We start from the raw sequence: 14,144 nt of genomic DNA on the forward strand, positions 1-14,144 counted from the left end.
GTTCACTGTTCAAAGGGTTTTGAAAACTAGACATTAGGAAGAGCCACAATACAAACCGAGAAATGCAAAGTGAGGAAACAGCATTTTCAACTTTACAAAAATATGGTAAGGGGAAAAGAAACTAGGGAAATATAAAATGAACTAGGCAGATCATCAGCTCAGCAGTTACAGGTATAAGTGGAGTCTGAAGTGAGACAACTCTAGGCTAAACAGTCCAGCCTGCATTTCAGCTGTGAAGTATTCAGTCTTGCCTCCTCCTTACCTCTGTATTGACTGCTCTGATAACATCCTATAAGGATCTTAGCCTTCCTCCTTTAGATCTGTGTTATGCTGACATTACCATTTGAAATATGGTCAACTCACCAAGTGTTTTAGCAGAAATGTTAAAAGCAGACTAGTACATTTTTCCTAAATATCTGTGTTAGTTCTGAAAGGAGTTAATGCAAGGAAGTTCTGTGGCCTGCAGTATAGAGCAGGTAATGAAGGTGATCACAAAATATTTTTCTGGATTTGTAAACTCTGGTTTGATTATTCCCATTTTACAAAGGGGTCACTGAGGCAAAGGGAGCGCTTTTCTTCAGCCTATGGCCATAAATGGAGCCTGAAAGAAAGTTGTAATTAAACACACTGTTCTTGAAACACCACTAATGTTTTGTCATTAGCTCATACTTCCTTCGCAGAAGATGTGGTTATTTAAACAATCGTTTAGGTTTGCCTGCACTCATTTTTGCTCTGCTTCTAGATATGTCTGCCCCTGCCGTCAGAGCAATACAACCCGTTCAGTCTCACAATGAGCACATTGACGCCAGGTTATTTACAGGTTATTTACTGGAGAATTTATTCTCATAAGAGGTACCTTTTTGGTCTACTAATTGTTTCCAAACTAAGATCCGTGCTAACCCACTCTTTAATTGTGCAGCTAACTGGAAGAGAGAAATCAGTACAAAAATTTAAGGACAGGCTGGCCCTTAGTTCCACGAGAATGTCTCATCCTGGTTTTAACTGATTTTTCCTCTTGCCGAGTCCTATCCCCAACAGTGCCTCCTATCGCTAAGGGTTGCATTGAACTGCACTATCAGCAAACCTTCAAGCCTTACAAATAAAAAGAGAACATGAATAAGCTGAAATAAAAGACCTTGGCCAGATTGCTTTGTTGGATAAAGCACCTTTGTTGTAAGTATGTGGGAAAGGAGAGTCCAACCACAGCTCATCCAGATTCCTTAGACACACACACCCAGTGATATGTATTTGTGAATATTTTCCACATTTATATCTGCTAACCAAAGTAACCAGTTTTTACTTGTTTAATTACTGCTGAAGAAAGAGGAACTGTCAGTGCTTTAAGAGTTATGCCAAAGCACAGGGTGGGTTCTCTCTGATTCATATGCTGCATGGCTACAGAAACCAAGACCCAGCATCAGGAATGCCAAGCAGTTAGAAAAGAAGCAAAAGCAGCCGTCCAGCTCTACAGCATATTTTCAATCTAACTCTCTTGTTAAATTAATGTTATTCCTAACTTTCCCAGCAATTTAGCAGTGTGTCAGATGCATTATCAAAACACAAGGAAACAGGAAGACCTTTGGGGGCTAAAAGTATGGGACCTAACTGACTTCTATGCTAATGAAGTTTTATTCCTCCTGTATTCCAAATACAGTAAATGAATGAAAGCCTTCTCAGCACTCACTGTCTCTCTCTTTAGCTTCATTGGAAACATGAGATTAACACAGGAAATAAATTTTAAAAATGCACACAATTGCTTTCAAAATGGAAAAAAATCACTTGTATTTTGCACAAAGAAAGGCATGAAAGTGATCCACAAGACTATCTGAAAATCACCATCATCACTGAAAAAAAAGTCCCAAACCCCCACAGACCTAAGAAGTATGAAGAAACTTGGCAGAAGTTGGTCCTTCCATTCCCACTGAAGACAGAAGTCGACAGAAGGGTAAGGTTAGGATGCCAGCTGCTTCCTCTATCCATCCAGAAACTGGTCCTAAATCTCACAGGAAGAGTGGGAGATGACATACAATAAGAAAAAAAGTTGGGGGTATTATTCCATGGACATTTGAGTGGATTAGTACCAGACTGGAAAATATGCTCTAATAAAGCTCCATAATATTATTACCATAATGACATCTGCACCTGGCTTTGTGAGTACATACATCACACTATAAGGAGATATGCAGGAAAGCAGACACTTCTAGATGCACATGCAGAGTCTAGCCTTCAGCTGAATTTCCACTGTGATCCTGAACAGTGAGCCTGCAATTGCTGGCCATATGCATTGTTCCCATGCTTGTTATCTCTTTCTAATATTAGACTGTGCCATTTAACTTCTTTGTTCTGTTTTTCCATCTGCAAAATGCAGACGGTAATATTTACCTTTCTTGCAGAAAACTTTTGAGATTACAGAGACGAGAGTGCTACCTCTCAGTATGTTCAGAGTGGGACAAAAAACTAGACATATGCATAAAACAAGGCCAAGATTTTGATGTAGGACGGTTCCTACTTTATGCCCTCTGGAATGAAGGACTGACTGGTGGACTGGAAAAGATAGACATTTGTCCTGGGACCTGAAAAAAAAGTCTAAACCTAGAGATTTCACCTCCAGAACCACAAATTTGATACCCCTTTATAGGCGCTCAGCAATTTTCTTGTCACAGTAGGTAAATTAACATAATTACAAGACAGGTAAATTAACATAATTACAACCATCTCACACTTGGGAAAACCAGGACACAGAAAATAAGTGGTTCATTGTCACCACTAGGTTTATGGTTCAGACCTTTGTGAGCGGTAGGGCCATCTGTAAATCACCAGTCCGAAAGCACTATCGCAAGCTATAGTTTCCTAGATTCAACCCGGCACCCTGAGATTAGCCAACTGCCCCTGAGGTTATTCTGAGGTAAATCAGGAGTTGTCCTACTTGTTGGAATGAGGTTACACTGCTGAAATGGTGTTAGAGAGAAGGGTTTACTTCTACAAACCTTGTACCTTGCAAAATCAAGTACATGGTCTAGGGTATTTTAGGCTGTGCTGACATGTACATAGAGTAACAGTTGAAGCAAGAAGCTTCATACCCATGAGTCAAGAAGGATCAAGAAGGATAGTGTTTAGCTGTGTCTGTTATGTCATCAGACTGTATTGGTGGTTCAGGTACGAGTAGCCTGGGACCAGGTTCAAAGTGCAGTTGTGCCACTGTGAATTTATAGCAACCCCCCTGGAGTCAATTATTCCAGGCTTTCCCTTTACACATACAATTAGAGCTGAAATGTTGTTGCTACAGTCCCAGCTTTTCCCGTGCTCACAGCTGGTAAGTAAATGGCTGTGTTCAGCACAATATGATTATTACTATTTCTATGGTAATTGCAGCTGCCCCACTTACTGCTCAGAAAACAAATGCCATGTATTGATAAACACACAGTCAGGGAGCTAGGCAATACAGAGCCACAAGTGAATGCCCAGAGAAACCAATATTAGAGAAGTGGAATAAGTTTTGAAAATGACTTTTGCTCAATACAAGCCACAAATGGTCACCAGCGTAACCACCACACCAACACCAAAGGATGTGAGCACTATGCCATGGACAGAGCTACCCGGCTGGTGAAGCCTGCAGCTCTGGGTTCGTACTGACAGTATGCCGGCTCCCACCCAGCAGAAAAACTGCACTGTCAGTGGGGAGGAAAGATTAGATAACTTTCATCAGCAGAAAGGTCATCCCAGAGAAAACTGCTGTTTAGGGGACTGCTGAGGAGAATCCGGTCCTTTTTCTGCTCTGAGTGTATCAGGTTTTGAAGGTTTTGTGCAAGGCTTGAAACAATTTCCACTGCTAAATGTAAACAAGGCTTTCAGATACTCCTGTGATGTCGGGATGTAAAGACCAAATGAGATCCGTTTACACAAGCAAAATGAATATTTAAATAAAAAGCAGCCACCATCAAAAATGTTTTTAAAAATGCTGTTTTGGTTAATGCAACATACTGTATTTCTGCCAACAAAGGCAGTTTCTGATCAGGACATGCCGTGTTTTCCTCTGGAGATTTTGCAGGCAGGGTGGTCTTCCAAGAGGGACGGGAAAGGGCTTAGTTAACATTACACATCTTTCATATATGCAGGCTGGTAAATGTAAGGCATTACAGCTGTGCAGTTTGTCACCAAAAACTAAGCTGAAAGCAGTCTAAATACAGGAGACTGACAAGAATATGACCTAGTCACACTCAACACCTTTTATTCTCCCCCTCCATAATAAAGCAACTTCTCATGTATTTGTGCAGCCAGAACTCCTTGGCCTTAGAGACAATGGTCACATGGAAAAGACAGAAGAAAAGGGATGATAGCACAAAAAATGCCATAGTAAAAGATTTATTATTTTCCCATAGTCTACAAAAGAAGACTGCAGCCCCATTATGCTACATTTGTTTATTTTGATAGTAAGAAAACTTTGTCACTGGACAGACTGCACTTCGTACAACGAAGAGCAAAATTCATTTTGGAGGCAGGAGCTGCTCTAAAGAACCAACTGCACACACGAGGGGGATCTGAGCAGTTGGCAAATCAAGTTGACTTCACTGGGACAACATATTGCTTCTATTTAAGAAAGCATCCTCGATCAGTGCATGTTTAAATCCAGTGAGACCTGAGCACATGCTTAAAGTTAAACATATGCTGAAGTCTTTTCCTGAATCATATACATGTGAGGAAACACTTATCAGTTGGAATATGGTATTCATTCCCTTCTTCATCCCCTCTTTTCCTCTTATGATTTCTAGAGTTTGAAATATCCTATGCAAAGAATCCATCTAAATTAATAGGGAAATGTTTATGCAATTGTATGTGCACAGCCACTACAAACAACCCATTTTCATTTTATAAACACAAGAGGTACAATACTCACCTTCTAGGTTAAACAATTCACCGAGACCACTTTTTTTCTATATTGACTGATTTAAAAAATTGCGAGATGGAAGTTGTGTGCCTTTCTTTGAGAGGTAAAGTAACTCTGAGCTATAATACCTTACAGATACTAGTTCCAAGAAAATAGCTATTATATCTATTATCCATATTATTAAAATTGTTAATATTTTGCATCCTGGATAAGCAAGTGTTTGGAACAAGGCATGAATATAAGACCATCATGCCATTAGGACTACTCTCCATTACTTTTGTGATTAAGGCTAAAAGGACTCAGAAAACATGCTTTTCATATTTCTTGAATTCCAAAGGTTTTAGCTGTAAAAAATCAGCTCATGCAAAGAGGAATAATTTAGGAAAAGATGCCATCATTTTTATTCACTTCAGCCAAAGCTTATGCTGAAAGAATTTCCACTGAAATAAATGGGATTGTTCATCAAGTCAAGTCTATTCAGTAGACATGCAAGTGGAAGAATGCTGCATGCCGTTTTAAAGCATCATCTTGCTCCCTTATTCCCAAGTTACACTATAGTCAATATGTGTATTTCCAATTTCCAAGTGGCAGCAAGGTCACAACTTGACGGTGTTGATCCGAAAGCACGTGCCTTTACAACCCCAGCTAAGATGGCATCCCTAGCAAGTGTGATCAGCATATGACTGAGGGCACAGTTGAACACACTGCTTAAGCCATGGCTAATTCCAGCTAAGTGTTTATGACCCTCCACATGCTTGCAGCAATTGTATCACCATCCCTCATCCTTCTGCTTCCTCAGATTTGCCACATCTTTTGGCAGAATCTGGTTCCAGCTGTGGGGTTAAGGGAATGAATGAAGAGAAGTGGTTGGAATAGACAGGAACCTGAATCATCAGCAGCTGAAACAGCCCATTTGACCACACGCTGAACCTGAGTAACAGTGCCAAAGTCGCACATCAGCTGGTAAGCTTATTTAACTAGCTGTCTGTGATCCAGCTGGGTGTGTTAATGAACAAAGCTATTTTTCCCATCCGTTACTGTGGTCTATGGCTATGAGGAGAAGAAAGGTATGGCCCCATCATAAACCAGAATGATTCCATTTAAAGTTGAGACATCCTTAAAATGTATAGAAAAACCCTAGAACTATCAAAAGGATAAAAACAAGTAATCAACAATTACACTTCAATCTTCCTTACTGTCAACCCTAACTCAGTCCCTTTGTGATCGCCTTTGAGGAATGATCAAATATTTTCTAGCCCCAGCTCCATTCAGCCCATCTCCATGAGGCTATGTACTAGGCACATGCCATAATAACTTTGACAACCAACTCTCAGCCCCTTGTACCTCAGGTCTGCTGTTTCAAGTATGCCAACTCATTACCCTGCCACGCATTTACTCTGAGGATGGGGCAGAAAACCCCAAAGTCTTGTCACTGCACAAGAGTAGTCTGATTTTAGAACCTGGCTTTGTTAGGCCTATATTTATACCAGAGAGCCTATTTGACACCACCAACCAATAAAACTTTGTTTCAATTTCTTTCTAAAATGCCTAAGTTGCTGGAGATCAGAACAAGTAATCAATCTCTAAATCCTAAAATTAAAGTAAAGCATTAAAGTAAAGCATTAAACTATAGTACAGCATTAAATTAAAGAAAAAAATAAATCCAAAGTATATCTTACTAAAAGCTCTGGTGATACTAACTTTGGAATATTAAAGAAAGGAATGACAGCTACATGATCACTTTGAACGGTCTCAATATAGCATTCATATGACACAGAGACATTCAAAAAGAACATGTTCACTAAAATTCCCTGAAGGAGACTTCCCAAACAGCTACAGAAAATGGCAAGATTTTGGGATACTCATTCAAAACATAAGATATAGAATATCAAAAGTTATTACAGTGCGGAATTGCTCTATATCACTTTCAAACAGCAGGGGAATGAAGCACTTTCTCGAGACGTAACAGATGTAAACATAGCCTTTAGAGAGAGCACAGAAATTTCATTTGCTGGTATAGTAAAGATTGCAGTTTCTTCGCAGTCCCCATCCTTCTTTTCTTCTCATTCACTTAAAACTCGTGATGGCAAACAGAATAAACTCAAAGTTAAAAAAAAAAAAAAAAAAAGTATCAAAGTATGAAGAAGTAAAGAATGCCTTTGGGGAAAACTTATAGTTAGAAATCCTTGGGATTCTACAAGCCTTACTAACCAGCCATTCATGATAACTACAAAAAGCACTCAGAGGAAGAGGAAAGATATGTTAACAAGAGGTACTACAAAAAGTCTGAGGAAAGAGATGCACAGCAAACTAAAACTTCAGTCTCTTTTTGAGAACCACAGAACTTGAATTTGAGAATGAAAATGCAGGGGCCCTGCATTTTCCTTTTCCTGAAGAAATGGGAGGCCCTGATTCTGCAAAGACTGATGCACATTCTTAACATTACATTTATGAATAGCCCATTAACTTCAAATTCCTTGCAAGAATAAAACTGAGGATAAAACATCATTTCACTCAGGAGTGAGGGAAGCCAACTATAAATGCATCACAATTTTTTCATGTCACATATGTCCTTCTCTTTATCACGGTACTGCATAAACCCTTAGATTTTGAGGTATCTGCATTTCATTTCTGTATTTCATAAGCCATAGATATCTATCACACCATGTTTTGTTGATTTTTTTCACCATGCTATTTCAGAAAACTAAACTTGAAACGTAGTTTCTGCAATAAAAAATTCCCCTCTGGATAGCATATTTAAAAGAACAAAAGAATAAAGAAGTCTGATTCTCAAATTTGCTGAGACTGCTGTCATTACTAAATGAATCAACTAATTGCATGCTAAAAACACTCTTATAAGGAAGGTATCCAAATGCTAATACTTCCCCACACTTTGGTGGGAATGAGTAATGTTAAATTTCTGCTACACAAACTGATTTGAAATAGCAACAAAAACTGATAAAACTGATTCAAACTGATCTGGTTTGGTTCCTCTTTTATAAAGGGTATTTTTTTTCCTTTCTGCTTTTTCCTGACTCATGAAAGACACCAGACAGTGATGTGGATGATGTGGTGAAAGCTCCGAAAAAAAAATCTACTTAAGTCAAGGACTAAGGGAAGTGGTCACTCTGCGAGGTCATTTTCCTGTGAGACTATGTGACAGCTGGAGAAAATTAACCAAAATATCTGCATTCCAGAGAGGTATAAAAAGAAGGAAGAAAGGGAGGGGAGGGGTCAAATGTCTTGTGGAAACCTGTAGGAACAGCAATGGCATTTTCTGTATGGACTCGCTCGATCTGGTTTCCTGACAAAGTCCTACTAAAATAGGAGATTTTTAAAGTCTCAGAGGGTAGTCAGGCACCCAGCTCCCTTAAAAGTCAGCAGGATATTCATTAAATTTGAACAGATTAGCTGCATTGGATCTTTTCTCTGATGCTGGCACAGGGACCACACAGAAATCCTATTCCTAACACTTTATTACCATTTAAATCTTTACAGATCAGTCACGCTTCCAGAGTAGAAGAACTAGGAAGAGAGCAATAATACCATGGTAATGAGACAGATTCTTTGGTTTCCATGTTCATAATTGTCAAGAAATAGCCAGTAAATGACAAATTTGCTTCTGTACAGGTTCTGAATCCCTGATGTTGTTTTTTGTTTTGCAATAAAAACAAAACAAAACAAAACAAAATATTTTCAAAATTAATTTGTATTCTGTTAAAAAGCACACACACAAGTTTTTATGTGAGGTAACTGTATTTCTCCCTGGTCAAAACCAAACCTAAACTTTAATGTCTGAATCCTGTCAAAATTAGCATATTTCTGTGAAACATGTAGACTCCGATAAAGCAGAATACTAATTGAAACCATACCTTCTTCCTTCTGAACGCTTCTATTCCCATGGATCTTCTGATCATTTCGGACTACTCTGCAAAAGCAAAAACAGAAAACAAAGTCTTTATGAGCTGAAGAAGCTTGCTGTTGAAGCAATGACAGGAGAAATCGGTTCATTCATGAGGGACTCTGAGGTAACAAAACTCTGCCCCAGCCTATCTGCAGATCCATGCTCAGGAGCTCCTTCAGTGTGAATAAGACAGACAGAAGGAATCAGGCAGGAGTCAGTAAATGACTCCCATAAGTAGAAGCAGGGATGCAGATTAAAGTGATTCAAAAGCAGAATTAAGATTTTTTTCAGGCTCCTGGCCATTACAGTTGAGGTAAAGACTTTAAAATAGCTCAGCTGTCATTTGGGCAACTAAATGAGGGCCAGATTTTACAGACCGGTCTATATCTGTGAACTCTCACTGCCAGACTGCCCTCCAAAAATTCATCTACCCCCTCAGCTTTACTGGGAAGTCGAATCTTTCCAAAAGTCATGTGTTAAAAGGATAAACCTTTCTAAAAGTGCTGAAAAAGACAGAAAGACAGAAAAAATGCTACAAGCAGTTTAAAATATCACACTCCAATGCCAGATTATCTACAATAGAAGTAACTACTTCCTACCTGCCACCAAGGCTATGTATAGTGATATGATCTGGGCATTCCCCTTTCACAGGAGATTTCACATTCATTACATCAAGGATAATATAATGTAGTTTTAAATTAAGATAGGCTAAATAGCATCTTTGGAGTATGTTGCAGAAGGATTTCATGTGGTCTCTAAAACCTAATTCAGGAAGACTGTATTCTTCCCATTGCAAAATGCCACCAGCATCCATCCCTCGTAGCTTGACCATTTTGTTCTAAACCTCTGTTCCAAAGATAGCACAATGTCCCTGCTCCTCCGTTAACCTAATTTTCTCTGGCAGTTTATCTATTTTGTGGAATGAAATGAAAACAGTATCTGATTAAGGAAGACAGGTTTGATTAGTTTTTTCCTAAAAAATAATTTTGACTTGCCCGTTCTCTCCTTTTCCTTCAGATGATAAATAGCTGTGTGAAGGAAGAAAAAAAGCTGGGGGGGTGGAGGGGAATATGGAAATTTGCACTACTAACCCCAATTAACACTAGTCCCACTGCTAGTACTGCTTTGGGATATAGGTATTGTCAGGGATCAAAAAAAAAAAAATACACACACACACACAACCCCACTATTTAGAGAAAAGATACTGGTTTAAAGTGAGAATAAAACAGTGCAGAATCACACCTATGGTCAAAGATAACCAAATTAAAACTGTTAACAACTATAAAGCTTGTTGCATCGACTTCCCTTTAAAATAATGTATTTCATTCTCATACTTCTGTTTTATTTATTTTTTTTAGATGAACCAGAAGCAGAAGTCTGAAATGTCATGTGAAGCCTTGTTCCCATAAAATTGTTGCTTGAGTTTTACCTCAGTGAGACTCAGAGAACCTTGGACAATCTGTTTAGCTTGTTATCTGACCCAAAATGTTGAATCTATTTTGAGAATTACTCACACCCTTATCTTTATCAGACACCTTTTTTTTTATCCATCACTGCCTTTAGGCCATCATAAAACCTTTCCCCACTATGGGGATTTTCTTGACCTGGTCATGACTGCTTATTTCTGCCACGAGAGTGCCAAGTTTGCCAGAATAGCTTTCATTGGCACTCTGACTGGTTACTGGTGTTCGTAAGGAAGGAAAAGGAAAACAATTCATGAGAAGCTTGCCATATTTCTATCTTACTATTTTTACTGTGGTTAATTTGATTAATTTTTAAAAGGTAAATATTGAAATATGTCTATTGACATCCTATTATCTGTGGTTGTTTATATATGGAGAACAAATCCTCCCCTCCACCCAAAGCCTAAATAAACAGGTCTTGTACAGGCAAGTCCCAAATTGGTCGAGAGTGATGGGTTTCTCGCCACAGGCTGCAGAGCTGTTCCACGCCTATTGCTGCATTTAAGATAGACTTTTCTGCAAAGATGCTATGTTTCATATAAAAACCTTCAGGTGCAGTTAGTAGCTTTCAGCCTTGACTGAAGCAGTGTAAGTTTAGCAACTGATTCTTTGCTAATAGGAGAAAAACATGACTTACTGTTACATGAAGATAGTTGGCCTGTTTACCTACCCTGACTTTCAGACTCCTAATGAAACCATACGAGGATGTATAATCTGACTTGTTAAACTTTATTGAAGAAGCCATTTTCAAATTAGCCAATTTTAATTAGAGGATGATATATGCAAAAGCCCTTTACCACTCTTTATTTATTTATATATCTTTGCAAATACAAAATACAAAACACCAGACCGCTAAAGTATTCACTAATCAGACTGCTTATTCTTCAGAGAATTCTGTGTTTGAAAGTATACTGACTCTTTCCAAAACAAAAAGGTATTTGTTGAGAATCAGCTACCAATAGACCCCAAAATTGGTAATTCAGTGTTCTGCTGAGTAAAAAAACACTTGTGTGATGTCAAACATATACATTTATAACCAAATAGGAGCATAAGTATTTGAGAGATTAATGGAGACTAATACAGAATCTGTGTGGATCAGTATCTGTGGCATAGCTGAAAACTGAATCAAACATATCATTAAAAGTTACCAATGTTTACCGTACTGGGTGATATAGTGGTATTTGCTTCAGGCAAGAGCCTTCCTCATCATAAACCTATTTGTTCTGCATTATCATTTAAAGGCAGGATGGTAACCTTTTAAATTATTTTCTGCTACCAGGAGGATGACTACCTTATGACTATTTCTCTTCCATGGATCAATCTGCATTGCCTTGCATACAGAGTAGACTTAAAATGCTACCATTAGCAATTTACACCCACTTGCCGTCCATAAATGACTTTCAAGGTTCAAGGCAGTGGATTGTAAAACTGCTGACTTCACTGCTGGAGCACTAAAGAAGAGAAGAAACTGGATGAGACAGAGCAAGTCCTAAATGCCTTCCATAATTAACAAACATGGCAAGACAAGTTATGAAAAACAAAGGAAGACTGGACAGATTTATGCTTAAAGTCTGGTACTTTTGAAAGTCTGTCCAACTACAAAAGTCTCTTTTGATCTACATTAATTGAAAGCACTTAAATTTCAATCATACATTTATGGCCACATGTTTAAAACTGACTCCTAATCTTGCATCTGTAACCCACTGGTCAGACTGGAATGCCTTCCTTCTGCATTCAGCATACAAAGGGTACAAATCTAATGACAGTCATCTTTAGTTCCAGCTGTAGAGTTTCAGACTTGTGGCTTTGGAGGTCCCTAAATTCAATCCTAAGTAGCATCCACAATGATAGTCATCACATATCTCCAGCCGTTCCTGACAGCACTCGTGGAAGTGATAAGCCATTTGCAGATAAGGACACTTGTCCTGGTTTGGTTTCTTAGGGCAATAAGAGAACAAGATTCAACTCTGTATGACAGACTGATTTGTGAGCTGACCTGAGATGCAAAGAGCAATATCTCTGTCTTTTTGTTCACTGGTAGGAGAGCAATGGAAAGGAGCTAGCATTGTGAAGTGGCAGGTGGTCAGCAAAGTAAAACCACCATGCATGTGACTGTGAAGGGATACAGTAAGCCTCTTTCTTAACCAGATATGGGAAAGAGGAAGAGTAGGGAAGCCAAAGAGCTGCATTTCTTCTCAAGGTGGCTCTCAGATTGAGGTGTAATGTAAACTTTAGGTACTACTAGACAACAGACTCCATCTAATGTTATACGAACTGGCAAATCAGAGAACTGCTTGCCTAAATCACCGAATCTGCACCAGCAGTGACTGCAAGAGTAGCATTCAAACCTAGCTTTGAAACCTGTGATAAGGCAAGCCATTTGTTTATATTATATTCAAGATTCATAGACCCTTACCTTTTCAGTTCCTCCCCAGACACCAAAAAAGAAAAAAAAAATGCATGCTTATTTCATCATGTTATGTATGAGGAGGAGTTCTGTTAAAGAGCCTGCATTATTGTACTGCCTTGACTAACGGTTTGTGTGACATGCATAAGGGAGACCAGATATTTGCACCCATTATATGGAAAGATCTTTTGCCCAAGGACAACTTGTAAAACCCATTAATATGAATTGTGTCTGAGCTGATGAGGAAAAAAAGAAAACACTGAATCCAGACCTTCAATACTTTATTGGTGTTTCTGAACTTTTATTAGCTGTACTTGCTTCCATAAAATCAATTTAATAAGGCGACCAATGTTTTGGTAATGCATCAAAAGCAGTTCTCCTCTTCAAAGGGCATCTTTTTCACTCAATCTCTTCTCTAAAGACAGTGACATTAGTTTTGTAAATTAATAAACAGGCCAGCATCTGAGGACTGCATGAAGCCTCCATCACCCCTTATTGTGCTTTCTCTTCTGACCCCACTTTCCAGTGCAGGGCCCTCATCTCGACAACAATACCCTGAAAGCCTGTGTGGCACTCTGGGATCACACTTGAAAAGGCCTTTGGCTGAGGCTGGCTTTCAAGAAGGGGGGACAATTGGCAAGAGGCCTGTGGCTATTCATGCAGAACAGGCAGTGAAAAATGCCTGAAGTCAGTTTCAGGGGTGGGCAATGCCCAAAAAAAGAAAGCCCACATAACATGAATGGCTGCTGCTAGGAGACTAAAACCAAAGGCATGCTACTAGCAGGCCTCCATGTGCCGACATCAATGGGTTCATCCTATCCCTATTAGGGGCCTAAAATGATGGAGAAACATGAGAAGGGACTATAAGCAGGAAAGGAAAATAATACCAAAGTACACAACGGTCAATGCTTATATTGTTATACTAAACACTTGGGAGAAGGAAATAATATTTTCTATGTTTAGTACCTTTTCTGCTAACAATAGTTACATCAGCTACAAAATCTAACAAGCACTATAATTATGGTACATTTTCTTGGGGGAGGAAAGGTATGCACTTTCATAATTAGTTATTTCTCATGCACATAATTAAAAGTGATTATAAACACTTATTGGAAAAGGGCTGAGTTACGATTGCTCTAGACTCGGGGCTGGATCAGCTCCAGTCCCCCTGGATATGCACTCACAAGTCCACTTTGGTTCAAACCCAGCAGTACTGGTCAGAGGGAACAGAAGGCCTAAATGTTTCTTAGCAGAAACCACCGTAGAGCATCACAAAAGCATTTCAGTGGCATACAAATGACCCAGACCTCAACTGCGCTCAGGGTTAGTAAGCCTGAGGGGTGCTGTCTGCAGCACAGATCCAGAGCGCTGAGAGGCCTACAGGCCCAAAAAGTGAACTGTAAAGAATTTTCCTCACCTACAAGTCACCAGGTAGTTCTGTTTGGGTTTGTTTGTTTTCTCTTTTATAAAATAGAGCTACAAAGC

At 39.0% G+C, this 14,144-nt stretch overlaps 1 long non-coding RNA gene across 3 annotated transcripts in view; it reads right to left on the reverse strand.

Moving 5' to 3' along the window:
- Positions 1-14,144, reverse strand: part of LOC118168296 — a 287,029-nt gene that overhangs the window by 145,007 nt on the left and 127,878 nt on the right. For all 3 annotated transcript variants that reach the window (XR_004751473.1, XR_004751474.1, XR_004751472.1), the window contains exon 3: positions 8,758-8,813. This is a non-coding gene — a long non-coding RNA (uncharacterized LOC118168296). The remainder of the gene's footprint in view (positions 1-8,757; positions 8,814-14,144) is intronic.

The sequence above is a fragment of the Oxyura jamaicensis genome, chromosome 5 (genome assembly GCF_011077185.1).
Source record: "Oxyura jamaicensis isolate SHBP4307 breed ruddy duck chromosome 5, BPBGC_Ojam_1.0, whole genome shotgun sequence".
NCBI lineage: Eukaryota > Metazoa > Chordata > Aves > Anseriformes > Anatidae > Oxyura > Oxyura jamaicensis.